Source organism: Zootermopsis nevadensis, unplaced genomic scaffold, assembly GCF_977971745.1.
Source record: "Zootermopsis nevadensis isolate Lab colony 2312 unplaced genomic scaffold, Znev_1.0 Znev_ptg000022l, whole genome shotgun sequence".
NCBI lineage: Eukaryota > Metazoa > Arthropoda > Insecta > Blattodea > Termopsidae > Zootermopsis > Zootermopsis nevadensis.
In genome coordinates, this window is record NW_028259154.1 from 13,582,495 (window position 1) to 13,608,646 (window position 26,152).

The 26,152-nt window shown below is 38.7% G+C and overlaps 1 protein-coding gene and 1 long non-coding RNA gene across 6 annotated transcripts in view; both read right to left on the bottom strand.

Annotated features, from left to right (window-relative positions):
• The window catches only part of LOC110835907 (limbic system-associated membrane protein), an 893,271-nt gene that overhangs the window by 451,079 nt on the left and 416,040 nt on the right, over window positions 1-26,152 (bottom strand). The window lies entirely within an intron of this gene.
• The window catches only part of LOC110832694 (uncharacterized), a 96,047-nt gene that overhangs the window by 47,300 nt on the left and 22,595 nt on the right, over window positions 1-26,152 (bottom strand). The gene's annotated exons all lie outside the window — the stretch shown is intronic.

Consider the following 26,152-nt stretch of genomic DNA (forward strand, 5'->3'; position numbering starts at 1 on the left):
AACTGTTTGTATTTGTTAACTTGATACTCCGTCTCAGAGTAGGCACGCGGGATGAATCTATTGCATTCCTCTTTATTCACTTGTTACGTAATTACTTTCAACATAAAAATTAGATAGAGTAGCAAACCAGTAAGAATTAATATTCAATCAAATCACTTCGCGGTACTCCAGAAGGACGCTTGAAATTCCGTATTGAACCCGTGTATCAGTAGTGATAAAGAATGGCGAGAGAACAGTGCATCCATAAAATCAGATTTGACAGGATAAATCGACTTTTTTCGACCCCCCCCCCCCCCGATGGCAATTGAAATGTAATCTTACAACCACGGCAATGTTTAAAAATGTAACACCGAAACACTGTTGAATACAAAGCAGCAGAAATGAGTGAGAATTCATCACTGTTTGTACTGTAAGTGGAGTGTCCGTATCGAAATTATAACCCGATCTAAATCTTCCCTCGCCCACTATCATCAATTTGGATGTGATGACAACAGTTATAATCAAAACGAACTCCCGGCACGCCTCAACTCTCGATTCGTGTGCTTATAGCTCTACTTAACTCAAGGCCCCAGGTTTTACCGCGATATCGCGTTACTCAACCTCATAAGAAATTTGCTTGAACGAAACTCTACTTCCGATGTTCTGCCCACACACAAACAGACGCGTATTTAAACAAGTCGGGAGAGGAAGAAATATGTAGGATTTGAGGTTTTCACAGCGGTGAGTCTGAAGATTGCTGTCTTCTGGGTTATTGCGCCGTGTAGTCTGGTAGATTTCCACCAACGTTTCATCGCCCTGATGACGGAGGCAGTATGGACCTCTGAAACAGTGAAGGAAATCTACCAGAATACACGGCGCCTTAACACAGAAGACACCAATCTTCAGGAAAAAATATAATTATATTTGGTTTCTTACATAAATATTATTTCTTACAGTGCCTTAATAAAACGCGTGTTTATATTATGCTAGACACAAATGGACGAGAAAAAGAGATATAATTATTAATATCTCTTCGTTTCTCACTGCATATATTGATATATTGCATAGCGATAAAAATAATTGGACGAATCACACTTAAGGGAACTGAACTCAGTTCTTAAAGCAGCAAAGAGTAATCTAAATCCGTCCCAAACAGAAAGAAAGTACTGTCAAGGAAGAACCAGAAAAAATGGGCAGCATGGAGTAAAATTTTTTGTTGTTATTATTATTATTGTAATGTTTTACTTTTATTATTATTGAAATGAATTTAATTATTTATTATATCTTATCCTGTACTCTGGTTTAGTGTTTGGCTGTTATTGGCCTAATTTGGCTGTTGTCAAGCACTTAAATAAATGAATTGAATTATTATTATTATTATTATTATATCCAAAAAATAAGAAATATCACAAGGGGGAAGGAATAGAATAAAGGTAGAAAGAAAGAAGAGTAAATGTAAAAAGAATAAAGACAGTCAACAGATAAAACTACAAATAAAGTGTGTGAACCACTAAGGAGGGGAAACATCGATGGCGAAAGTGAACAAGCAAAGGAGACGGAAATAAGGATGAGGTTTCAGAAAGACGGGCGAAAAAAGCTTGAAAGCTGATGCGCCTTACAATTATATCGTTCTAGACAAATGAGCACGGCGATTTCACAGATGTGAGTATTCGAAGCAATTGATTCAGATCCCTCTTTCACTTCGGAGCTGGAAGTTCTTTTATACAGTTTTAATTGTTTAACGTCGGCTTATGAAGAAAGAAGTTGAACCCTTTCATGCTACAGACGAGATAACACGCTATGACCATCATCTACGTTTGTTTACTGTAGGTTAGATTAAGATGATGTAACAAGCATTCACGTTACATGACGTGGAATTAGATTTAAATAGATAAGTATGAGTGATAAATCCGAGGAGATGAAAGACCACATTGTCAAGCAGACTTTTAAGATTATTGGCATCAGCTGTGCCCATTACTAAAATATTTCCCAAACTTTCAATCAGACCAATTATTGACTTTAAATGTACACTGCACATGCCATATGAAATGACGATCTATACATGCTGTAATCACATGCAATGTAGGATACATTGTTTAATTATGCATAACGACAGTTTTGTTTTGTTACCCTTCGTCAGTAGTCAGAGGGAGTGAACATGTAAAACAGTTTCTATACCATCCAGGCGCGATGCCTCTGGTACAGTTAAACGCATAATTTAACGCCACAAAATCTGTTGGTCTTTACAAATTCAATATATTACACCGTAAAATTCAAATGTTAAAACAGGATACTTCAGTCAGTAACGCGACTGGCGACCAGAATTTGATTCCCTGTCACGAACACGGGAGATTGGATTTATCTAATTTCAAACATTTCACTGTTTTCATCGATTTTCTGAAAACATAAAGATGCCAACGTTTCGTCCACAACGCACAGTGTGCATTAACAAGTGACAAACTACTGCATCCGCAACTGTTAAGTACTTAAAAGTGAGTTGTCGGTGGGTAGATTTAACAAGTGGATCGTGAGATTAGGCAGTTTTGTTGAACATTTGTGGGATGAGCATCTCGAGAGGCGCCATTGTTTTTATTCATGAATCCCGCACTTTTGTCGCATCCAGGATGTACGTGGGGGGGGGGGGGAGCAGCGAGGAACAGGTAATTGTCCACACGATGGTTGGCCACCAGGCAGTGCCTCGTTATATTTTATGTCCTTAATTCGGTATAGAAATTGAATTATTAGGAACAAAAACAGACTAACTCACAAAGAAAACAAGGTCAGAATAAGGCAGGAGAGAAAGAACAGCAGAAACACGTCATTTGTTTGCATTCTCGTGTTTTCAACTGATGAGTCAATCATTGGCTCATCCGTAGGTTATTTAACGACATTATTTTAACTGTTGTCCATTTTTAATAGTGACAGATTCTTAGTTTTGTAGTTGGGGTCAAAGACGCTTTTTCATTTCATGCCACTCAATTATGTACCGTCGAAATACAGAAAGCCTAGGCCGTGTGGTTAGTATCTGGGAGGCCCTTGGTTCAAATCTGAACCCAACGGCTGACAACCCTGACTGAGGTATTTCATGTATTTCTTCAGTCCCTCGAGACAGATGCCGGGACAGTAAATTAGATTATTATAAATTATGACAGAGGAAATATGAGGTCAAGCCTGTCTTAAAGTACCATTCTATCGTTTGGCTGCAGTGAATTAATAAAACAACCAAAATGTCTGGGGCTCGAACACAGAAACGAACCTGGATACTCACGAAATGAAACAAGCATCACAAACCACGACGTGCTTAAGCTTTCTCCACAGTCTTAGGAATTCCTGTAAAGGTCACAGAATGTGCAGAGAGAATGCTTTCATAAGGATTGTTAGTAGCATATTTGAATGGCGTCGACTGACTCAGGATAACTTCGGAGGACATGGATTCCTATTCGAAAGTTGTTCTTTCAGAGTCCCTCTATACGCTCCTTCAGTTTGGTCGTAACCTTTTGAATTACCCTGTATATAGTATTAAAAATATATTAAAATTAGCCGTCAATCACAATATAAGATAATTAAAAGATTAAAATATCATTTTACGTTCCTTATCGAGTACTCGATTTACATGTGGAACATTTACGACATGTTTCGGCTATATATAGCCATCATCAGGTGTTATGTTATAAACTTTTAATTATCTTATATTGTGATTGACGGCTAATTTTAATATATTTTTAATACTATTTAAATAAATCACAATATGACGCATCTACAATATCTTACCCTGTATATATAAAACAGTCATGCGTGTCCGTGCCTTGCTGAGAATTCGAACCGGATAAAACTCGCTGTTGCTGTTCGAACCTGCTGGCTTTGTGGATAATCCGAAGTGACTCCGTTATGGATAGATTATATTATACACTTCAAAGCACCCACAGAAACAAATATATAGACCAATGTCATATACCAGGAAATTGGAAATGAGGAAAGCAAGGTGATAGAATGCAGACTGGACGTCAACACAAGATCTATAAACGGACATTTTAACCCCTTCCACTGGTGAACCACACTAAAGGGTTGATATGTGTATCAAACGGTATGTGCATAAATTTTATAACAGATCATTTCACAACCGACATCCTGACTCTATAAGCAATAAACGAAGAAATTAAATATGACGCAAATAGCATCCACAAACATGCACGCTAACCAACAAGGATATGGCGAACTGGATTCTCAGCTCAAAATGCTGCCTTGCGGGATCATGACTTCGCTTCTGGGAGTTCAGAACTATTCAGTCAGAAGTCTTCTCTGATACGGTCATATCATAACTAGAGTGAGTGACTTTTCTCATTTCGCTTATTAGGCAGGTCACAAGCTGGGGCGGTCTGAGCCCACCCATGCTAGCATCGGCAGCGTCCGTCTATTATACGACCTATTTTCATTGATAATACGTCAGAAGTAATTGACACTAAATTTAACAGGCCTGCCATCTGCTGAACAATAATAAATTAACGTTAATTTTAAGATATAAGTCAGTTTTCCCTAAATTAGCTTATGTGCGGCAAGTGTAAATGATCACTTAGTGCCAGGGTTACGATGACTGTCAGCTCGCCCATACGCGGTGCTTAACAACCGGGAGAAATTTATATCTACCTTTGACCCTGACGGTCTAAAAAATATTAATAAAAATATTAATAGAATCTGACTCCATGGAGCACAGTCGTTCTTGAGAAGATAATAGTACGCTCAAATTTCCCGCCATTTCCGCCTCTGAAGGTTCATCAACGTGTAGAAACGAATCCGTCACCATATCCTGAGCCAGATGAATCCATTTCACACTCAGTAACCTCTATATATTGGGTAGTACGGATTAGGCCTATAAATCTTTTTGCCTCGTAAGTTCGTTCTGATATCATGAACCCCTCTACACATTGGTAGGTCTACTTTGATGGGAGATTAGCCAGTCGCAAGGCCTCTACGAACACAAAGCAACACACCATAGGAAAACGTGGGCACACATCCACTACAGCGAACGGGATTCGAATCCAGGATTCCAGTGGTTCAGCGGTCCCAGACTATACGTGAGTTGGACCGCACGGCCACTATCATCGGTTAACTGAGAATATGAGAGATTTTAACAGTAAAAATAAAGAAGAAATATGCCCTCGGCCATATTTTCTGAAACTCCATCAATCTATGTCCTTAACTATAATAACAGATCAAACTTAGAAAGTTGACACAGTATCATTAAATAAACCAAAATACAAACAACCTACCGTTCCCGGTTTCATGATATATCTTCGGTGCTTAGCCCCACGTTTGCCTTCAGCCCTTTTTGTGGAGCACCAAAGATATAACATGAATTTCAATTGTTGTTAAATAAATTACGAATTAAACTGACATAAATCGGGTGAAACAGCTGAGAGAACTTACACAACTGTAAAGGGATAGTGGTCCTGATGTGGAAATAGCTTTATATGTGCCTTTGTAAGAATAAGCGACGTTACATAACCCATATTTAAATAAACCATTCATATCATATCACATCCTTTTCATTACAGACGACCTGTCCTAACTTCAACAACGCTGCATAATCCCCACACGTAAATAACTTTCCCCAGATAAAAAAAAATAGAACTTATAAGTTATGAGGTTCTCATGGTGGTGAAGATGTCGACGTTGGTTACAACACCATTTTAACTTGCAGTTAGAGTCCTGCGTTTCGGAGAAAAATAGTACCTATTTCTCTGGAGGGACAATACTACGTAGAGCCTGTCAATCCAGCCCTGAAGATGGAGGCAGTATGTGTCTCCGAAACGCTGGAAAAACGTAAAAGTCCACATGACCTCACAACCCAGAAGACCGACATAAACGAGAGATTGACTTATCGCGCTAGGCAGCAACAGAACAAATTTTCATCTGGTATCTTCTAATTTTCGTAACATATCTGTTTCTTTCAATGTCAAAGATGAAAAACTCTTATCTTAACACGTGTGCTCTCAGTTCTCATCTGTCAACTGACTAGCTGAAGTACTCGTTCTTCGTTTGCATTTTTTAATGAATTGCACAGAAACAGGACGTAATATCACACGTCTTGATTGAGCCCTTGCTTACAGCTTCTAACTACATGCACATTAGATTAATTTTCATGCATATTTACTCTCGGTTCGTAGGCACATCCGCCTCACTGACATTTCAATGCACCAGCCGACTAAACAAAGTAACGACACGGCGCATAAAATAAGCACCCTGACGCCTATAAAATATTGCTGTCCGTATAACACAGATAAAACCAAGAAGAAAATTGTCTCTCATACTATAAAGTTCATGAACAGAACTAAGACGGGGAAGATGAGAAAGAAGAATTGAGAGAGCTGAAATGGAGGCATTTGATGGCCGGTCAGTAGTAGTAAGAAAAGATTTAGAACTGCCCTAAATAACGTATCTACAAAACGTTACTGTTTCGCCTTAAAACTGAGTGAATATTTCTTAAGCGCCAGTGTCGTTAACAATTTATAACTATGCGGTGCCTGTGTAGGACTGAAAACATGAGGGAAGAAATAGTATTTTGGTCTTTTGGAATGGATGACATTAATACACACACACAGTTTTCGGCCTAGTAGGTCGCTGAAATGTTAACGCTCAAGGTTTGTATTCGGGAGAATCTCCGATTCGAATCTCGACCAGTTTAACCGTTATTCTGACTGAACTGTTTCGTGTTCATCCCCAGTAACTCCTACTAAACACCGTTAGAATAACCTGAATGTGTCAACTCTCTTAAAACAGATCACAACTTCCTTCAAAATTAATACCTACTCACCATTTACGACACACATAATCTTATTGTATCTTACGACACTGCATATACAGTAATATACACAGACAGAAGACAATAGTAAAATAACGCCTGAATAAATCACACGTTACCATCGCATGTGACCTTCCTGTAATCATGGCAAGCAGAGGGGTCTAGTGTTGCAACCAGTTCCTCTGGACTAGATTTTGGAAGACGGATAATTAGCGAAAAGTGTTAATAAAATCCTCTCGGGCTATCAGCCGTGTCAAATGGTTAAAAGTCATCGACGTTTCGAGGACCATCTCTGTCCTGAAGATGGCTGTCTTCTGGATTGTTGCGCCGTGTAGTCTGGTAGATGTTTACCAACGTTTCAGAGGTCCTTGCTGCCTACTCTAAAACGTTGGTAAACATCTACCAGACTACACGGCGCAACAACCCAGAAGAGAGCCATCTTCAGACTCACCGCCGTGAAGTCGAATGGAATTATTTCGTTGTCGTTTTGAATTTGGTATAAGGGATGCTCAACTTTCATGTTAAGCTATCATACCCACATTTTATGTGTTTCGTATCGTTCAGTTTCCAGTGAGAAGCGCTGTGTCAGTGGAACATTTAACGCTGTTAAACTGCACACAGCAGATGCGAAATATCCGTAAAGCTTCCTCAGCTATGATGTTTGCTGTGATTGTTAATCTGGCTTCCCAGAGCCGTTTAATTACTGGACGTTTTGTGTAATGAACACCTACAAACTGCTATAACCTGACATGAGTTACAGTCCTCTCTTCGGACACATTACGGTTTCTAAACAATTAGTGGCGTGTTCAAATAATTCCAAGAAATTAAAAGAATAAATGGAAAATGGTAACTTCATATCGAAACCATAATGATGATTATTATTTATTAAAATTAAAATACACCATTTTACCGACTATATATATATATATATATATATATATATATATATATATATATGGTTGTACACTTAGTTATTCACATTAAGCAAACAACATATTTAGGGGTATACAAAAGTGGTGCTGAGGGTAATATTTGGCCTTAAGTGGTAAGACACAAGAATAGGCGAGAGGAAGGACAGTGTAATGATCACTACAGCTTTCGTACTCTGTACTAAATAGATGCTATTGCTTGACTGATCACGTTAACAGAGATGAGATGAGCGGCAATTTACGATGCACAAATGTTTAAAATTGCACACAACTTTAGTCGGAGATCATGAAGGGATAAGATCACTTACTTGACAAACCTAGTCGCAGAGTAGACTATAATACTGAAAATGGATCTTAAATAGAGTATAAGGGTGTTTGCTGGATTTATCTGGTACAGGACAATGTCCAGTGGAGGTGAAATGTGAACACGGTATGAAACCTTATTTGGATTCCGTAATGAATTGGGGTATCTGTTGAATAAATGCACCATTTTCTGATTTCAACGAATGACTTTGCTGTGTACAAGTAATATTACAGAATAAAGGTGAAGCAAGGGCAGGTTACGAACAGTTCAGATCCGTTAAAAACAAACTGTCCGTGTTACCTTCTGGGACCCGTCATATATGTCAACTCTTTTGTTTCTGTTTGAATGAAAATTATTTTGACTTCTAAGTTTGAGGCCTTCTGTATTTTATAACGTTCTAACGTACATGACATGTTGTTAGCCACTACGCCCAGCCCCAAAACTGGAGAGCTGCCCCTTGTAAGGTGTCCACAACTGCTTAATGAACATATTCACACGAAATTATGCCTCATCCTCGAAACTTAGGGCCTACTTAAACTTATTAAAACAACATGGAAATATAACGTTATACATCACCTTAAATAAACAGTGCTTTAGGATATAGATTGGATTTATCTGGCCTGGATATGGACTGGTGGTGTTCTACTGTGAATACTTCTGTAAACTTTCATTATACTTCGTCTATCAAACCGTACAGCATTTTTTCGAAACAAGAAGGGACTAAGTAACGGATGGAAAGAATTCCAGTTATCAAATGCGTAATGACCTAACGCATACAGTGAGTGGTTGTGTCTTAAGATCTGCGTTGGATGGAGATCGGACCAGTATCGGAAACCGATGCCCAGTCGTCCATAACATAACCAAACCACTTTAGTGACTGATCTGTTCCCAGCTCATATTGTTATTTTGGATAAATGTTCTGTGCTGAACCAAAATTTAAGGAAGTACATTTCTGTGTATCAATATGTATTTGGAAATGCAGAATTTTAAAACGGTGTTGCAGCTTACGCCATGTAAATGAAACTCGACTTTCGAACACAGAAATCGTCCTATCCTTGTCAACAAGACAGTATACAGAATAAGGCAATTCTCACAAAGCTGAAAAAGAAACAAAGCGCATTTTTCATCTGAACGCCTTCGCTGACCTCTGAACACACAATTTTTATGTCTGGACTCCTTTGATATATTCAACTAACTGTGTTACAGGGGTGAGAATAAGGTGGATAATATGTTCACGTGTTCAGTTATATAACAGCGTCCAGAAGAAAGAGACGTTTGATTCAAGAGTCTGGCGTGAGAGACGGCCATGGATTTCTGGTTATCTCGAAATCGGGTAATGAGAACTTCAGCTGTATTTCCACTTCCCCCTTCACCTCCAACCACCACAGCTTGTAAACGATTTCCTCTCTCTCGCAAACCCACCCCGACTAAAATATTTTATATCCATCACACAATCTCGTCCCTTTTTTCTTGTCTACTTGTATTTAAATACTGCGGCATAGCAAACCATAACTTACCTAAATGATAAAAAGGTAAATAATTTATTACAACAGAAACGCGAAACAGGAATCTAAGCGATAACAAACGCTTTTTCATGCACTGCAACTAAAGATTTATTAGTCACAGAAAACATTTACGCACGTTCTTACTTCTGTGGTTTGCTACGCTTTTTCCCAACAAAGAAACAACACTTTAACCGATCAAACAATATTACAGTAGGGAATCTAACCTTTGCAGAGAGTCAAGAGATTCCCTTTTTCACGGAACCCAATAATCATAACAGCCATAAAGAAACGCCAGTTACTGAGTCTTATTCTGAAGCAGATCAATCAATTCACTACCATAAATCAACTATACAAGTCAATTCAGATGGACAAGAGGCAAGGTCCCAATCGACTATGGTGACTTCAAACTCCTAAAATACCTATAAAACGCTAGGCCTCAGCTTCCGAGTTTCTCTTCAAAAGAGTTTCCACGTTCTAAACATTTAAAGACGTACACTGAGCAAGACTTATGGTTACGAAGGAAGTAACTCCATACAGCATAGTACTTATTCAGAAACAAATAGCCAATAAATTCCCCACCTTCTATGAAAACCGAACGTTTAATTACGTGTTCACAACAGTCAGTCAAGGGTCCCTATCCTGAGTCAGATTAATCCAGTCCACATTTCCAAACCTGTTTCGTTAAGATTCCTTTTAACATTTTTCTATCTACGTCTTGGTCTTCCGAGTTCGTTCTTTCCATCAGGCTTTACAAACAAGAGGAATACCAAAGTGTCGGTAAACGTGCGGAATATATATGCCCTCCAGGGGAGTGTATCTTTTCATTTATATCCAGAACGGGGGAGGACAATAATGGCTATTATTGTACTTTCACTATCAAGACTATGGCAGTGACAACTACGCAGTGGAACAAAAATGTTTCATACAACCCACGGTGCATGCAGCATTAAGGAAAAATTATGGTATCTTGAGGGCTGTTACTTCCAACAGAGCCATCGGTAAAAATACAACTAATGTTTCTATTTTTCTCCACACTGGACTTTATAATGTATTTTTATTTCTTCCGCCGTATAATAGAGCAACGAAAGTTATTCAGGTTTACCAACTTCGACGAAAGTTTTAAATTTACTTCAATAACACAAATTTCCATTTCAAACTGATTACTTCCCGATTTGCTAAACGTAACAGGTTTCGCCACTTCTGCCAAATTTCTCTCATAAAACACGCGTTCAGACCCGTACACACCGTAAGATTGTAAACAGTGTTACTTTTTCCATCTTATAGCGGTGAAACAAAGTCTGTGTGTGTGCGTTTATAATGCGTACAAGTAGAGAAGTGCTCAGAACCAATTATCCCGCTGCAAATTACAACGTTGTCGCCATAAAAGCCGCGGCCTTTTCTTAAAGTCGGATACAGCGCAGGTTATACAGACCTGTAGCCACACTTATACCACTGTAACACCTCCAGCCACTGAATTTGGTCCAGAAGATATGGCGACATGAGAGGTGGGGCTAAAATGGTTATATATTGGCAACGTTGCAAAATTGCAGTGTTTGACGCAGGAGTGGAGGTGGAGGAAAATGGATAAAGGGATAAAATGGAAACATTTAACCTATAGCCTCACCCCCCATCTCACCCTTCAAGTCGCACTTCTCCTTTTTAATCTATTTGGCTGGCTATTGAAGGTCAAAACGATTGTTCCCTACATCCAATCTCTCCTCCTTCCTACTCCCTGCCCTCTAACCAAACATAAATCATAGAGCCGATTTTATCTAGCATTTACAAGAGCCTGTTTCCCGAAATGTCATTCTAACTGTGTGATTGTGGAACCGAAATGTCTACCCTCATTTTCACTTTAGAACAAAACCACACGACTGCTTTCCACTCTGCAATTCTCCTTGCCCAAGATAACAAAGTGGTTATTGCCCATGGCTTGATATATTCACCACACCATCAATGCTACACGAGATTATAGGCCCTTCGACATCTGCACTATATTCTTTTTACAGAAATGCCATTACGCTCAGCGTCATATATCTGGTCATAGACCATACACAGCGACTGTAACCCTGCGCAAACTAACTACGAGAGGTTTCTTTTTTAAATCTAAACGTACGTGTGAAGATAATATTAAAACAGACTGTAGACGGTATAAAGATGAGGAGTAAATTGAGATCGTTCAGAACAAGATAGATAGTGGACTGAACACGATAATTAACATCTGGGTTAATAAAAACGGGGAATTTCTTCATTAGTCACACAATACAAAATTTCAGGGAAATCTCTACATCATGAAATCCATATTACAGTATACAATATTTGTAAATCGTTTATACCTCCCACCGTTAGGTGGAGGCGCATTCAAACATGTTTGCCCATCAAATTACCGCGCGCATTTCTTATTTCTAAGCTCCATGGTACTTATTCAAACCATACTATAATCCCTTTAATTAAATGTTTTCTAAAAATTTTTAAGGAAGAGTACAGATTTTGAAATTAGGTACGTAGATATTCTTCCTACCACGGCCTTTATCCGTGTCAGTAACAAACATCTACTCTTCTCGTTAATTTGCATCCAAATACCTGTATTGTTTATTTCTTTTAAGAGGAAAAGACTAGGATTCATAGCCGACCTACTATAATTTAATTACATTATACGTTTTAGAGTTTAGTGATTTTGAAAGCAGGTTAAAATACTTCAATTTCTAAATTAAATTTATCATGAACCTCATTCATGTTCTCAGGTTAACTTGCTAAAATTGTATTGCGTTTTCGTACAGTGTGTGATTTTTGCAACATTTTCTTACTGGTTCATAAAGAAAATCCTAAATTATTTTTCAGAAAAGATATTTTCACATACAAGGTTATGTCTGTCAGCATATAGATCTAGAAGCTACTTATTACATCAATTCAATTAGTTAAACATGCGCAATGCCCTTTTTATAAGAAAACCCAGACATGTATTCTCAGCGTGTTGATCTCACAAACATAACAGATGCAACGTTAAATCGTCATTCTTATTACAGAATACGGACACCTTTTAGTTATTTAGATGCAGACAGTGTCTCGACTCGAAATACGAATGTCAGAACATTCCAATAATATCTGAAATTCCTTACATGACTGACTTTTCCTTTCTGTTTTGCCAGAATATTTTTGGTAACGTGATCCTTTGCAAACTTTCCTCCATCTTCTTCACGTCACAATACAATACGTATGATGGCAGGAGCATCGAAAATTGACGCATCATGATGTAAAATGGAGAACGAAACTGTCACGAGCCACAAGTCAGGGAGATCCCCGATCTACTTCCGCTCGCCGATATCACCTCCTCTATAACCGCCAGACATGACGTACATCAGGCATTCCAACATTCCACAACGCCGCCCTGCGTTATTTGAATACTTTCAGCTGCCAAGTTTTTCGAAAATATTTCCCTTACTCCAAAAAAGAAAAAAATGCCATTTTATTTTTCTTTCATCCTACTGCTTCTTAAAGGTGTGACATATTTAAGGTCTGATGAGGTAACGCATGGTATATGACGTCAGCATACCACACTACGAGGCATATACCCAACAGAACGCAAGAAGTTTCTTTGAGCGAAGAATACAAACTAAAAGAAACTGACAAATATATTTCTTCCCAGCATTAAGTATGTATGTCTAATTCACGTACTACGTCTGTGTGCTGCAATTGTAGGCCTATAGGAACAACCTAATAATGGGACGAACTTCACACTGTGTTGAGGGGAAAAACACTGTTTTAGGTGGGGGGGACGAAGAAAAAGAATCTAAAATCACAGAGACGTTACGTCAAATTCCTCCTACAGATCCTACCCGATAATAACAACGGATAAACTATTGGAACACTTTAAAGTGTTCTGGAAAATTATAAACTTTGTTCGATATTATGAAGAGACGAAGTATCGAATATTGAAAGGAATTTCAGATTGTATTGTTGAGAATTGCTCGCGTTATTGGCATTCAATATGCATCAAGTACACAGGTATTTTGTAATAATTATACCGACAGCAATTTAGGGACTCGGTTTCAGAGGTACAGACATGAGAATTATTCAGGAAAATCACCGAATAACATTGTTTAGGGTAGTGTGGTATTTACACTATTCAATTAGTGTTGCAATTTGGGAAATAAATGTTTCATTAAACATTACCCCATAGTAAATCAAACTATGGTGGCTAGAACCTTTGGTAAAATTGCCTTAAACGGCAAATAAATCAGCGAAATAAAATCTTGGTGTTCGGAATTCTGAAAGTTGGGGTTAGCAAATTATCAAAAATTTGTTTTGTACAATCATCTTGTGAATCACATTTCTCTCCCTTTTGCATTGTAAGTTATTCTTCTTGTTCTGCTGCTCATTTATCTACTTCCTCTTCTAATCACAGTTCTATTTCTAATGCCTTTTAAAGGTCTATCTGGGTTCACCGACCTGTTCTAGACCCATAATCAGACCTCTAAATATCATCTCACGCTGCTCAAAGTCTCCATTTTCCTTCGAGATAAAATACAATCATCTTTCTGTCATGTTTCAGCATAAATAGTCATGCTATTATATTCCATCATTTGTTACATCTCAGTTCCGTTTACAAATGTTTCATTTTTATCGCCCTGATAATGGAGGCATCAAGTACCTCTGAAAAGTTGGTGAGCTTCCACCCAGACTACACTGTGCAACATCCCAGAAGAGAGTCATACTCGCCGCCGAGAGAATTTGAAATTTCACTCAACGTAACCCAAAATAATTGCTGCAAAAACGTGCTCCAACACTGACCTCGGGCCATGGAGGTCGCTCAGTTCCTACGTAAAACGTGTCACAGACAGACATGGATGGACCCATAAGCTGTACTTTGCTCACGCTGGAACGTAAATAACGCCTAGAAACCTGAACGAAAAAGAATACTCTGGAGTCGTACATGGGAGGATAATTTTAAAGAAAGAGAATGTGGTCTAAACTGATCTGAGTAGCCGGCTCTTTTGAACACGGCAATAAATCCCGGGGTCCATGAAGTAAGGAATTCTTTTGACTAGATAAGCGACTACCTGATTCTCAAAGAACACTAGTTAATGGAGATAGTTCCCATTACACTTGCATCATATGCAGGTTTATATGAAAGACAGGTTAAATCAAAGGTTAAATTTGATGGCGGATCATTCCTCCTTCCCCTTCACCCAACCAACACCAAACTTGAAATTAAGTAGACATACCACATCCCGATATCTCCACTTCCAAGTCTCCTTTGACTATTTGTGAACTTTAATATAGTCGCCTCTTTGCTCCCATTTCGTCGACATTAATACTTCAGACTTTTGGCGTCTTAGGAAGAAAATATCCCAGTGGTTTTCATGCTCAGTAGCTAAGCACTTCTATATGGGTTACTTTAGAAATCTTAGACCTTTACCCGCCCGTATGCCTGAAGCGTAAAGCAATTTCTGAAAGGAGGCAGTGGGTTATTTTTGGTGTGCGTACGAAGTCGTAACAGGGGTCCAAAAGACAGCCTTTATCATGGTTGAGACCTATAAGAACGTTAAAAGGGCTATGTAAAACCTAAGACGTCCACGCAAGACCAAATGTAGGAATCCTCGCGTTCAGACACAGAAAGCGTGCAAGCGATTCTATCTGCATTCTGTACACCGTTCGGAATGAGGCTAAAAACGGAAAAAGAATGTGATTAAATTATGAGGACATTCAATTCTCTGAATTCTTTCTTACTCCTATTAAGATCATAATAATTTATCCTAAAATTTCGTCAGTAAAATCCTAAACTTTACAAAACTATAATTTTACCTGTGGTTTCATGCGGATATTAATATTGTTCTCTCAACTTGAGTGAAGATTATCGTCTGTACAACTAATGTTGTGTATACAGAAATTCTTGTATGACTGGAAGAAGATTCGACACAGATCTGTCACCTCTATTACAGATCCTCCTTACGTCATGTGAAACGTCGGACGCAACAAACAGAAAATTGGATTCTTGCAGCTGATGATGACGAACTGCTTTAAATCGGTTCGGTCGTAATTTCAGCTGTTTTTTCGTTCGATGACAGACAAACGCTTTGCGTGTCCCAAAACGTTGCTATAAATCGGTGAGGTGATGTCTTATTCGGCACTCCATTGCCAGGATACACATTTGTTAAATGATTCACGAACAACAGAAAGCGATTTCGATGCAAAGTAATGTTTCAGAATTAACACACGTTCTGCTCGTTATTTCGCCACGTTTGCACGTGCACAGCTTTAGCGCAATTGGCGTGAGCAACGGCCTAGCAACCAGGATGACCCTGACTCGAGTATCAGAAGGATGTTGAAGAGTTTACTACGCGAGGGTGGCGGGTGGAACCGCTTCAAATTTTATTTTTGTATCGCAATTCGTGGATAATAACCAACAGAATAATACGTAACGAATCGTTTAAAAAGAATTATGTGGCAAAATTAAAGTGAGAGTAACGATTAACAGAAGACAGATCTAAGGGAAGTCTTTTATTACATAGACAAGCCTGTCTCAGAAGCCCGTGTCATGTAGCGGGCGTTTGTATTATCTATGTTCAATCTTCGGAGTTTTCTTCCAGCGAATTAGACTTCGAGTCGTGTAAACGTTAATTGTTGATACGGAGTCTCAAACTTATTTTGTTTACCCCTGAGATGTAAGGCTGCTGAAAACTAATAAGCTAGGTTAAACCACGCGTTCTAATAACGCTGTGGACTAGACTTGATCCACCCCCAACCCCTAGTAGCAGCTAATAACCTAGGATCTAGACTTGCTTCCACGGGCAATATCATTTACCGCATATTAATGCATGGAAGGCCGAATCCACCCCACACCACCACCCTCTCAAAATGACGGGGATGCTTAGTGCTTTAACTATTAACCTTCCCTTACTGTTCTGTTCTTGTCGCTTGCAAAAGCTTAATAATTATAATGTTAGCAAATTACATACTGCCATAATATACGCTGCCCCAACTGAATTCATGCAAAAATAAACACAGAAAATCTACTTTTAACCACGTCTGTATACTTTTATTTGAACAAATACTTCTGTTACTTTTCCCTATAACAATTATTTGAATTCTTTCTCAAGACAGACCGAATCGTCGTTGGTAAATTACTGCTGAATAACGTAAATTTCCAAGGGAAAATCTTAAAGGAAGATGACATCTGTAAGACCTAGGCAGAATTAGGAGGATCATATTGAAATAGTTATCAAAGAGGCTGAATCCAATGATGTGGATTGGATTCAGATGGCTCAATATATGGTTCGGTGGCGGAATATTTTGGAAACAGTAATGAATACTTGCGTTTCAAAATATGAGAAAGAATCTGCTGGCCAGCTGAACGACTATCAGCTCCTCAAACACTATGCATTTCTGATGAGAAACTTCTGAAAAAGAGGGAGTGCCTGGCGAGTTTTAAGACTCAACTGTGGTTCTTATTGACACTTTCGTAATCTAGTAGGCCCATTAATTCTTAGACTAAAAAATATCGATATATCGACATTTTATCTCCAACGATGACTAACGTCTTGTAAAAAATAGGAAGAACAACAGAAAACAAACGTTAACACCTCTTAATTTTTGAGGATAGATTGAGTCCTGGTACCCAAGACATGTCATAAAGCTGTCTTAATTAACGGTAATCTATTTGAAGTATCTAAGCCGTCTAATTTAATTAAGACCGCCATGCAAACTGTTCCAACGATCAGATAAGAGGTTGGAGTCGCCAAGAGTTTATTTTTTTTATACAATGACATACAATGTGATCGGAACAACTTGTAATTTTCGTTGTCCTTCGGGATTTTGCGGCCGGAGTTACGGGAATGAGCCGCATCAAATGCTGAAACATATCCAACGTATCGGGGCAGCGCAGCCGAAGTTTTACAACTTGCCTTTTTAACTGTGTGTATCTGTCCTTTTGAGATCTATAGTGAGTGAGGAAGGTACAGTAAGTGTGAGCCAGTACTGTAGCGATTGAGCACGTTTCAGTCCCTCAGGGAATAAGTGGATGCATTTCAGTGCGTAGGTGACTGGAAAGGAGAAATTGATGGTTGGATTTTAGCGGCAGTGGGGTTCCAGGTTTGTACTGTCTGTCTGAGCAGAGAATTGACTCGACCTTGAAGCCATGACGTCATGTTAAATGCTGTCCAAAAACACCGCTCCCTTCAAAAATGCCCCCCACTGTTTGGAAAATCTGAATATTTGATACAATGGGTGTGTTACCAGTTACTGGACGAACATACTAAATTCTACACAAAAGCACAAGAATGAGACGAAACACTGAAAGCTAGAAAAATGGGGAACCTAAAGTGAGCTGACGTTTCTACATCGTACAATAGAACCGCTGTGCTCTTCCGCAAATGGGTACTTCTGGTTGAAGGTAAAGTCAATTCTCCGCGCAGACAGAAAGTATGTGTGACAACGACTGAGTGGGTGAGTGGGGTGATGGGTGGGTGGCTTATGGTAGGTGGGCAGGTTTTTAGTCATTGAGCGAGTGAGCGGGTGGACGGTAGAATAAAAGGAGGAAGTTCGAGTGAGTGAACGTGTTTGTGAAGTTCAGTGACTGTGTATGACAAGTACCGGGCATTTGAGAGCATGTGGGTAAACGCGACACTTTCCGATTACCTTACGCGATTTTTCACCGACTCGTGAACCAGATCTTATCTTCTTGTGGCCGAAATAATCGCAAACAATTTAAAATCGAACAAGTAACATCAATTCGTAATTCAAAGTGGATCTGAACAGGAAGAACTGGCTGACACAATCATTTTAAAATAACTTAATCTTGTGAAGTCGTTTCTGTATATAACACTATCGACTTTCTTTCTCGCACTTCGAACATTTCCGTAAGAACTTTCCTTCAGTAACTCTCTCTCTCTCGCTCACTTTGCGATCAATCGACTTGCGAAACGGAAATTGTGCTGATATCAGCCAATTCATCAGTGACAGGTTCCGCTAGCTTCGGCAAGATATAAATAATATAAAAAGAAAGTTCATTTTTAGACGCAACCTAACTGCTAGTACCCTTCTCTTTCCCTGTCCTTATTAAACTGAAAAGATGCTAATCCAACGTAAAGCAACTGAACTGCAAAGAACCTTTTTACAGATATTCCTTGCTCAGAGTTCCTTAACAAGGAATGAAGCTTATAAAAAAAAGTCGTAGAATTCAATAAAGAAATGGTAGGCACTTTCTTACTGGTCTTCACTTCTTCCTGCATTAATTCTACGCTTTGTAGCCACCTGACAAAAATTGTTAGTGACAGAATTTGAGTGAATAGATTAATTGTTAACTAACAGCATAGCGTTAAAAGTACACAGCGGCCATTACACTTTGTTTGAGATACGAAACTAATGTAAACGAAGATCAAAAGTAGAAATACGCATTTCCAGCTTCCAGTACACAAAGACCTATAATGAAATTTTGCAACTTTGCACCCTCCACTGGACCTGAAATTTTTGATTTCAGACGAAAACGTAATGTTCTCATTGCTAAGCAATATTATAGTTACACAATGCACTGCTCCATAACTGCCATCTGTCAAAAAATAATCAACATTATACTGGTGTGTATTAAACGACATCCCATATTTTACCTCACAGACTATATGTTGTACAACAAACCATTTCAATCATAACTGGTTACTTTTATTCGAACTCAATGGAATGCAAAAGTTGTAAATATTAAAGGGCCAACGTCTTCTTAGTGAACCCCTAAATATGTAAAGTTGTTGAGAATCAAGCTGCAATTTCGAAAACCTAGTAACCTATGCAAAGTTACATTTAAAATGGAACCGAAATATGATGTGATGGTGACATCTGATGTTTTCACGGCGGTAAAGATGTGAATGCTGGTTTTCTGGGACGTAATGTCGTGTTGACTTGTAGGTTGATACCATTGTTTCCGATAAACAATTTCTCCCTAAGTTTCATGAGATACGTGACATTTCTTGACCATCTGATGATTCTACTTCATGGCTTTAGTTTCACAGATGAAGCATGCGGACAAACACATAGACATACATGTAACTACCTCTGTTAAGACGAAAGAAAGACATCACATTTAGATAATGTACTGGTAGAGAACAATGGCTGTCTGAATTTATCTCTCCGCCAACGTTAATAAGATTCACGTGATTTTTGTCAGCTGGCTTAAGTGCACATCCCAGAGCGGATCCTGAAGGCTGCCACTAAAACCAGAGAGTTACTTGAGCAAGTGTCTCAGAAACAGGGTTAGGTTCAATTACTTACCTCTCTGAGAACTTTTATCTCAAACTTATAACTCAAGGCATTTCTTAAAGCTAGAAACTTAAAAGTTGCTGTTGTACACATCCTAACGTTAGAATGATGTCATGTTTTTGAGTGAAGTTGACGTCAAATAACTGCTACTTCCTTTGGAGTGACTTGCTTGTTTGCAAGTTTTGCCACCTTACAACCTGATGGGCTGTTTCGGTTAAACAAACAACAGATTTTGTTCCAGCCCTTATTATTCACACACACAAAATGCAGTGCCATGGGAACATAACTAAAGAACCATTGTAAATCTCAGTCAAAGTTACCACCCAACCAGCCAACCAATAGGAAAACAAATAATAAACCAATCAACTAAATTCAGAACTGTCACAGCAACTAAAATTATAGAAGTAAATAAAATGTAGTTGGTAATATAACCCAGAAGTATAGTACAAACAATATTACCTCCTAGCACTTGGAAAGGAATCTGAAAAGTTTCAGTACAGTTCACATAGCTTGGAAAAGTCACCCACATTAAAATGCTAATGTCTGTAGTCAGTGCAATTCGAATGGAATAATAACACACAACGTCGCTGTGACTATTCAAGAGCCCGCTCAGGCCGCGTCATGTTATAACCTGCTCGCTCCAGTCCGTCGCTGTCTTTCAAAAATTGAAGTGCAAAGATGTATTTTTCACAAGAGCAAGGAGCGTACATTGACAAACATTAACTGGCATCTTGTCCTTACCTAACTTTCCAGAAAGTGTTTAAGGGCACATTTACCGATCCTCCTGTACCAAACAAATCGATAGTATTTCATCTGGTGAACCGTTTCCGTACAAGGCGTACAACTATTAAAATTATATACCAATGCATTTCCTACTCCGACAGAGATAATGATATGACGAATATGGGAAAATGAGTTTTAATTCATAACAGAGAAAAGGTCTATTGAAAGGTACAAATAAAATTACCGCGACCGAAAGCCCCGCAGCGTGACACCTGTAGGAGGTAATATTAAACGAGATAGCAATAAAGTACAGTCAACAGATTGTTCGACACCGATATATCCACTGCAGATATTACATGGAGCGGAGGTAAGATAAGACTCAAAATATGGAGGAAAAGAGATGAACCAACCAAGTCAGAAACACGGTCCTGTTAATGTATGAAAATTCGCCTTTTCATGTGTCTTGTTGTCCTGGTCCATCTATCACTCAGAACTGGGTTAATAGGAGACGGAGAAAAAGCCGAAAGGGGCAAAAGATCAAATGAAAGTTACGGAAAAAGCAAAAGGCAACAACAGAAATAAATAAACGGCGGACAAAAGGAAGAGAGAAACAAAAGACCCGAAGACAGAAAGTAAGAAACTTACAGAAACGTAGCAACCAAAGAAATGAGTAAACAAAAGGAGGAAAAAACCAAAGATAAAAGACGACAGACAAAGATAAAGTAATAGATGAAAAATAAGTAAGGAAAGTGAGAAACAAAAATTAAAATACACAAAGTGAAACAAAGACAAAAGAAGAAAGTACAGAAAATGAGAAAGGAAGTACAAGCAGAATGGAAAAACAAGAAAAAATCGGGACGAAGAAAGGACACAACAACAACAAAAACAAAAAACACGGATGACAAGAAAAGAAAACACTCAAGAAACAGTTGCAGAAACGTGCGAGAAAAAAGAAAGAATATTAAAGGTATAAAGAAACAAAAATGCAAAACAATGAGAAACAGACGAATAGAGTACTTTGCATATATTGAAACCTATTCCAGCTTCCAATTAGTACATGTTTAAAGGTATTACGTTTAATACAGTCGCGATGTAGCTGTATTTAGCGTTTCTACTCGCGTCCCGCTACAACCCCATTCAGCAAGGCGCGTTTTATTCCTTGCGACGACCGGAGCAGACAGAGTATTTGCACAGCAGAACAAAACCGGTCCCAGTGCAGTGCTAAAGAGTCAAATATTGAAACACAAGGATGATATTTGCTTTGCCAAATAAGATACTGTTCTCATTTTATGTCACATGGCTTGGCTGTGTACGCCTACAAAGTTTCGTTAGCTACTATTTACCCTAAGGTCGGTGTGTACGAATGAAAATCCTGCATCCTTAGATTTAAGTCTACACTTTTAATCGTTTTGTTCATGAAGTGCATTATCGGGACGTTGTGCCTATCCGTTGGTTGGCATATTTCACCTCAAAGGCTATTATACATACTTCTATTAAATTTGGTATTGGAGGTCAACACAATATTCGTGAATCAAATTCAATTTTGATACGTACCAGTAAATTATAACCCCTACTTTAAACGCAGCCCATTTTTAACTTTATTACTAACTTTTTGGGGAAGCACTTTGTTGGAAACGGGTGGTTACTCAGAAGAGGAATTGTCCGCTTTTATGAAGATCCATAACATTTTCATAAGAAATAAGCCACAGATCTCTCAAGTCCTCTCGTTCCTTTTGGTTTTGCAACTAAAATTTCGATCGCATTTCGCACTTCTTCCATGCGAGCTACACGCCTAAATTCAACATGCTTGCTTTGATCAAATCATGATGTTTGTGAACAACACAAACTATGAAACTCCTCATTGCATAATTTAGTCGACCACCTGCTTTTAAGACCTACGTTATTTAATGGGCTAAACACATTCTGGGCACACTTCGAAATTAAGTAATCTGAAAATCATGTCTTAAATGCAGTTGTACATGAAAGCAACACACAGGGTAAAAAAAGGCTGTTTTCTGGGTTGAAGCGCCGTGTAGTCTGGTAGAACTTTGCCTACGTTTCAGATGTCATAGCTACCTATCCCCCTGATGATGGAGGCATCAAGGAGTTTTGAAAGCTGTTTAACTTCTACCAGACTACACAGCGCTATAACCTAAAAGACAGCCATCTTCGACGTGAGAAACTAAAAAACTTACAAAAAAACAGGATATTTGTTGCAATACATATACTCAAATCGCAGTATTTTCTATAGCGTATGATTATTTTGCACCATCAAAAACTTGTCGAAAGCTCCAAAGAACGATCTACGGCCCCCTTACATCTATAGAGCGGCCACGCCATCCGCAAAAGAAAATCTCCTCTATATTACCAGCATGAATGGCGTATTTGAACCTTTATATTTATTAGTATTGTTGCGATGGGGTCAGACTTTGTCTCTGAGGGCCTCTAACGGGGACTTTGGCCATCTCCCAGACGACATGTCAGGGGCTATGAGTAGTGGTGTAAAGATACAGGGGAAAACCGAAGGACTCTGAAGAAAACTAGTCCCAGTGCCACAATATGCAGCACAAATATCGCACAGATTGGTCTGAGCGCAAACTATAGTCTCCTCGGTGAGAAGCAGAAGCTACAGTATGGCTTCCTTCTTTGATGACTTTACAATAACACTTCTGAACAAGTAAATTCATTTCCCAGCTCAAAAAACCTTTTACTAGGACGTGCCTTGCTTGATTCAATCAAATTTACTGACTGGCTTCTATAACACTGAGTTTTCACACTTCATTCGATAGAAGTAAAAAATTTCAAGTTGATAGTGAAGTAATTGTTTCTGTGTATACATAGCGGGGTTTTATCGGAAATAAAGTGTGTAAGCTTTCAGGAAATGAAAGTGTGGGTTTCACCATAAACAAAATATGTAGGATTTGAAGTTTTCACGGCGATGAGACTGAAGATTGCTGCGATCAATCGCCCTGATGACGGAGGCAGTATGACCTCAGAAACGTTGGTAAACATCGACCAGACTACACGGCGCAACAACCCAGAAGACAGAAATCTTCATATACAAAATAGTCAGTTACTGGGAACATTTAATCAGCAGTTATGTACAACTGCAATATTAAAGGCTGTAAATTATATATTACTGCGTCCTTAATGTCAGAAAAGCTTATTGAGGTCCTTCACAATACCGTGTAGATGAACAAAAGACGTCGATGGTGTCTTAGCTGCCATGACAACGGAATGGCCATTGCTAAGTGGATAATAAATTCTGCAGATTTTATTAGAAGGAACCACGTGTATCAAGCGAAGTATTAAACGCACTTGGTGCTGATATGGTACAATTTAAGGTCCTGAAGAAATAGACATATTTCCAGCGAAAATGTATATGAGTATATCCGCGAGATACCCAATTCGAATCTCGAACACAGTTCCAGACATTCTGACCAAGGTTGTATTTATTTATCACAAGTAATTTCATATAACATGTCACGATGTAGACCAGACGAATTCATGAAACACTGATAATACTCCAACGTGTCCAAAACTAGGAACCCTGACAGAGAGACCGGGTTCGAAACATACACGACAGATCGCCTAAGATTTCTTTGTATTCCGAAGCCGGGAAAGCTTAAAATCTTATAAATTAGGCCTAAAGTTCTTAATTGCTTAATACTGTATTTAATGATGCCACAATGCTCAATGGGTAGTACAGCAGTACTCAGCTATTCAGAAATCACTGCTTTCTAAATAATTCAGTTTTTATGTGTAAGGAAAAGTAAAACGTATCTTATACATTCGCACTAAATGGAGTTGTGGAGTCGGTTTTATGATACGGCTGGATGCTGGACAAGTATCAGAGTCGGCCTGGTAGTGATGGAGAAAAATGAATCCCTAAACCCGCAGGGAACCGTACCACATTGTTTATCCCGTATCGGCCGCTTTTATCACTCCCCCCCTCTCCTGCGCTACTAATTTTTTAGGAGCGTTCGCAGCGAAAAGTTTAAAATACACATCTGTTTTCTTCTCCACACCTATGATTCTGTGCGTTTCTCAGCCATGTGACAACTCTTAGAAGTCTCAAAAGAAATTTGGTAATAGTTTCGTTAACATTCGTCAACACATTCGAACGTTGGTTAAAATCGGGGACATTACATGAAAATCGAAATGCTTTTCTGCGCAGAAATGACTGGATGGAAAATTCCCAGGCTACATTGTCTCTACGGTAACTTTAATTACTTTGGTTAGGCTATCTCGTACTCAGTTCGTGGGGTAAAGATGAAGAACTGTCTGTCATACTGAGCTATATTATCGAATGTGCAGAAAATATCAAAGTTCGTAACATTTGATGTTCATTCAATTAACAGAAAGAATGGATGAAAAGTTGGAGCGATGGAGGTCGTACAGGAAAACAGACACAATTAATTGCCTATCAAAACGCCCTCTTTGTTACGTCGTAGTATGTAACATCATTGTGTCTGAATAAAGGTTAGGATAAAATAAAAACATCAATTCGTCGGGCACTTAAAACAACAGAAACAAGTATGTAATTCTGGCCAACACGGTTATTCACCCAGCAGGAGTGGGCCCTGTACGTTTTGTTAGTTCGAAGGATATGAAGTTAGGTTTTACCCATCAAACACAACAACCAGTATGTTACTGACAGTCATTTATGGATTTAGATAGAGGAAGGCGAACAGCATTACAATAAAGGCCACAATTGCTGGCTACAATGCTTTAAAATATGGCAGGACTACGTACCTGAGGTCCCGATTCAACAAAAACTCATTCCGACGTCTACCTTAAATACCATTCCTACTCTAGCCCTCCATTTATTTATATTTCATGTGCACTTATTTATTTCCTTCATTCTTTCTTCCACTTCATTTATTTGTGTTTTATTTACTGCATTCACTTGTATAAAACCCCTCTAGTTGGACACCCCTATATCCTGGACACCCCTTTATATTGGACACTTTTAATTGGAACCGGCGAATATCCTATAATTTCACATGTCCACAATACCCTATATCTTGGACACTCCTTTATCCTGGAACTTGAACACCTCTTTTGTTGTAAGTTGGACAGGTTCATGCACTTAACTTCGATGCTTTTCAGGGAAAGTTTTTCAGTTACATATTTTGTTATTTTGAATTTCTGACTGATGAATGCCTCCTCTCTAGAGGATTGTCTTATGGACATTGAACCCAGCATTGAAATGCATTGCAAGTGTTTAACCATTCTTTTGCTGAACCCTTAACTGGACTACAGTATCGCAGAAGACACAGTTTTAACTCCATCAGTACTGAGCTTGCATTTGAGTTCAGACTGTGTTAACAGAAATGGAATTTTTCTTTTTGTGATGGGGAGGCGAAAATTGGTGGAATTAACTTCAGAAAATGTTATTGAGGCTGGGGTGTAATGTGCAATGCATGGAAGTGGGCTTCAAAAGATTATTATTAATACTATTGTCATTAATTCTTAATTTAAGTAAGCCTACAGCAGTTAGTGTATGTAAGTAATTGTCATTAGACCACAATCTGATATTCTCTTTCCCTCTATCTTGGACACCTCTGTAAGTTGGACACATTTTCGTGGAACCACAAGTGTCCAACCTAGAGAGGTTTTACTGTATATCGCTCCTACTGTCTCCCCCGAATTTCTCTTTCTT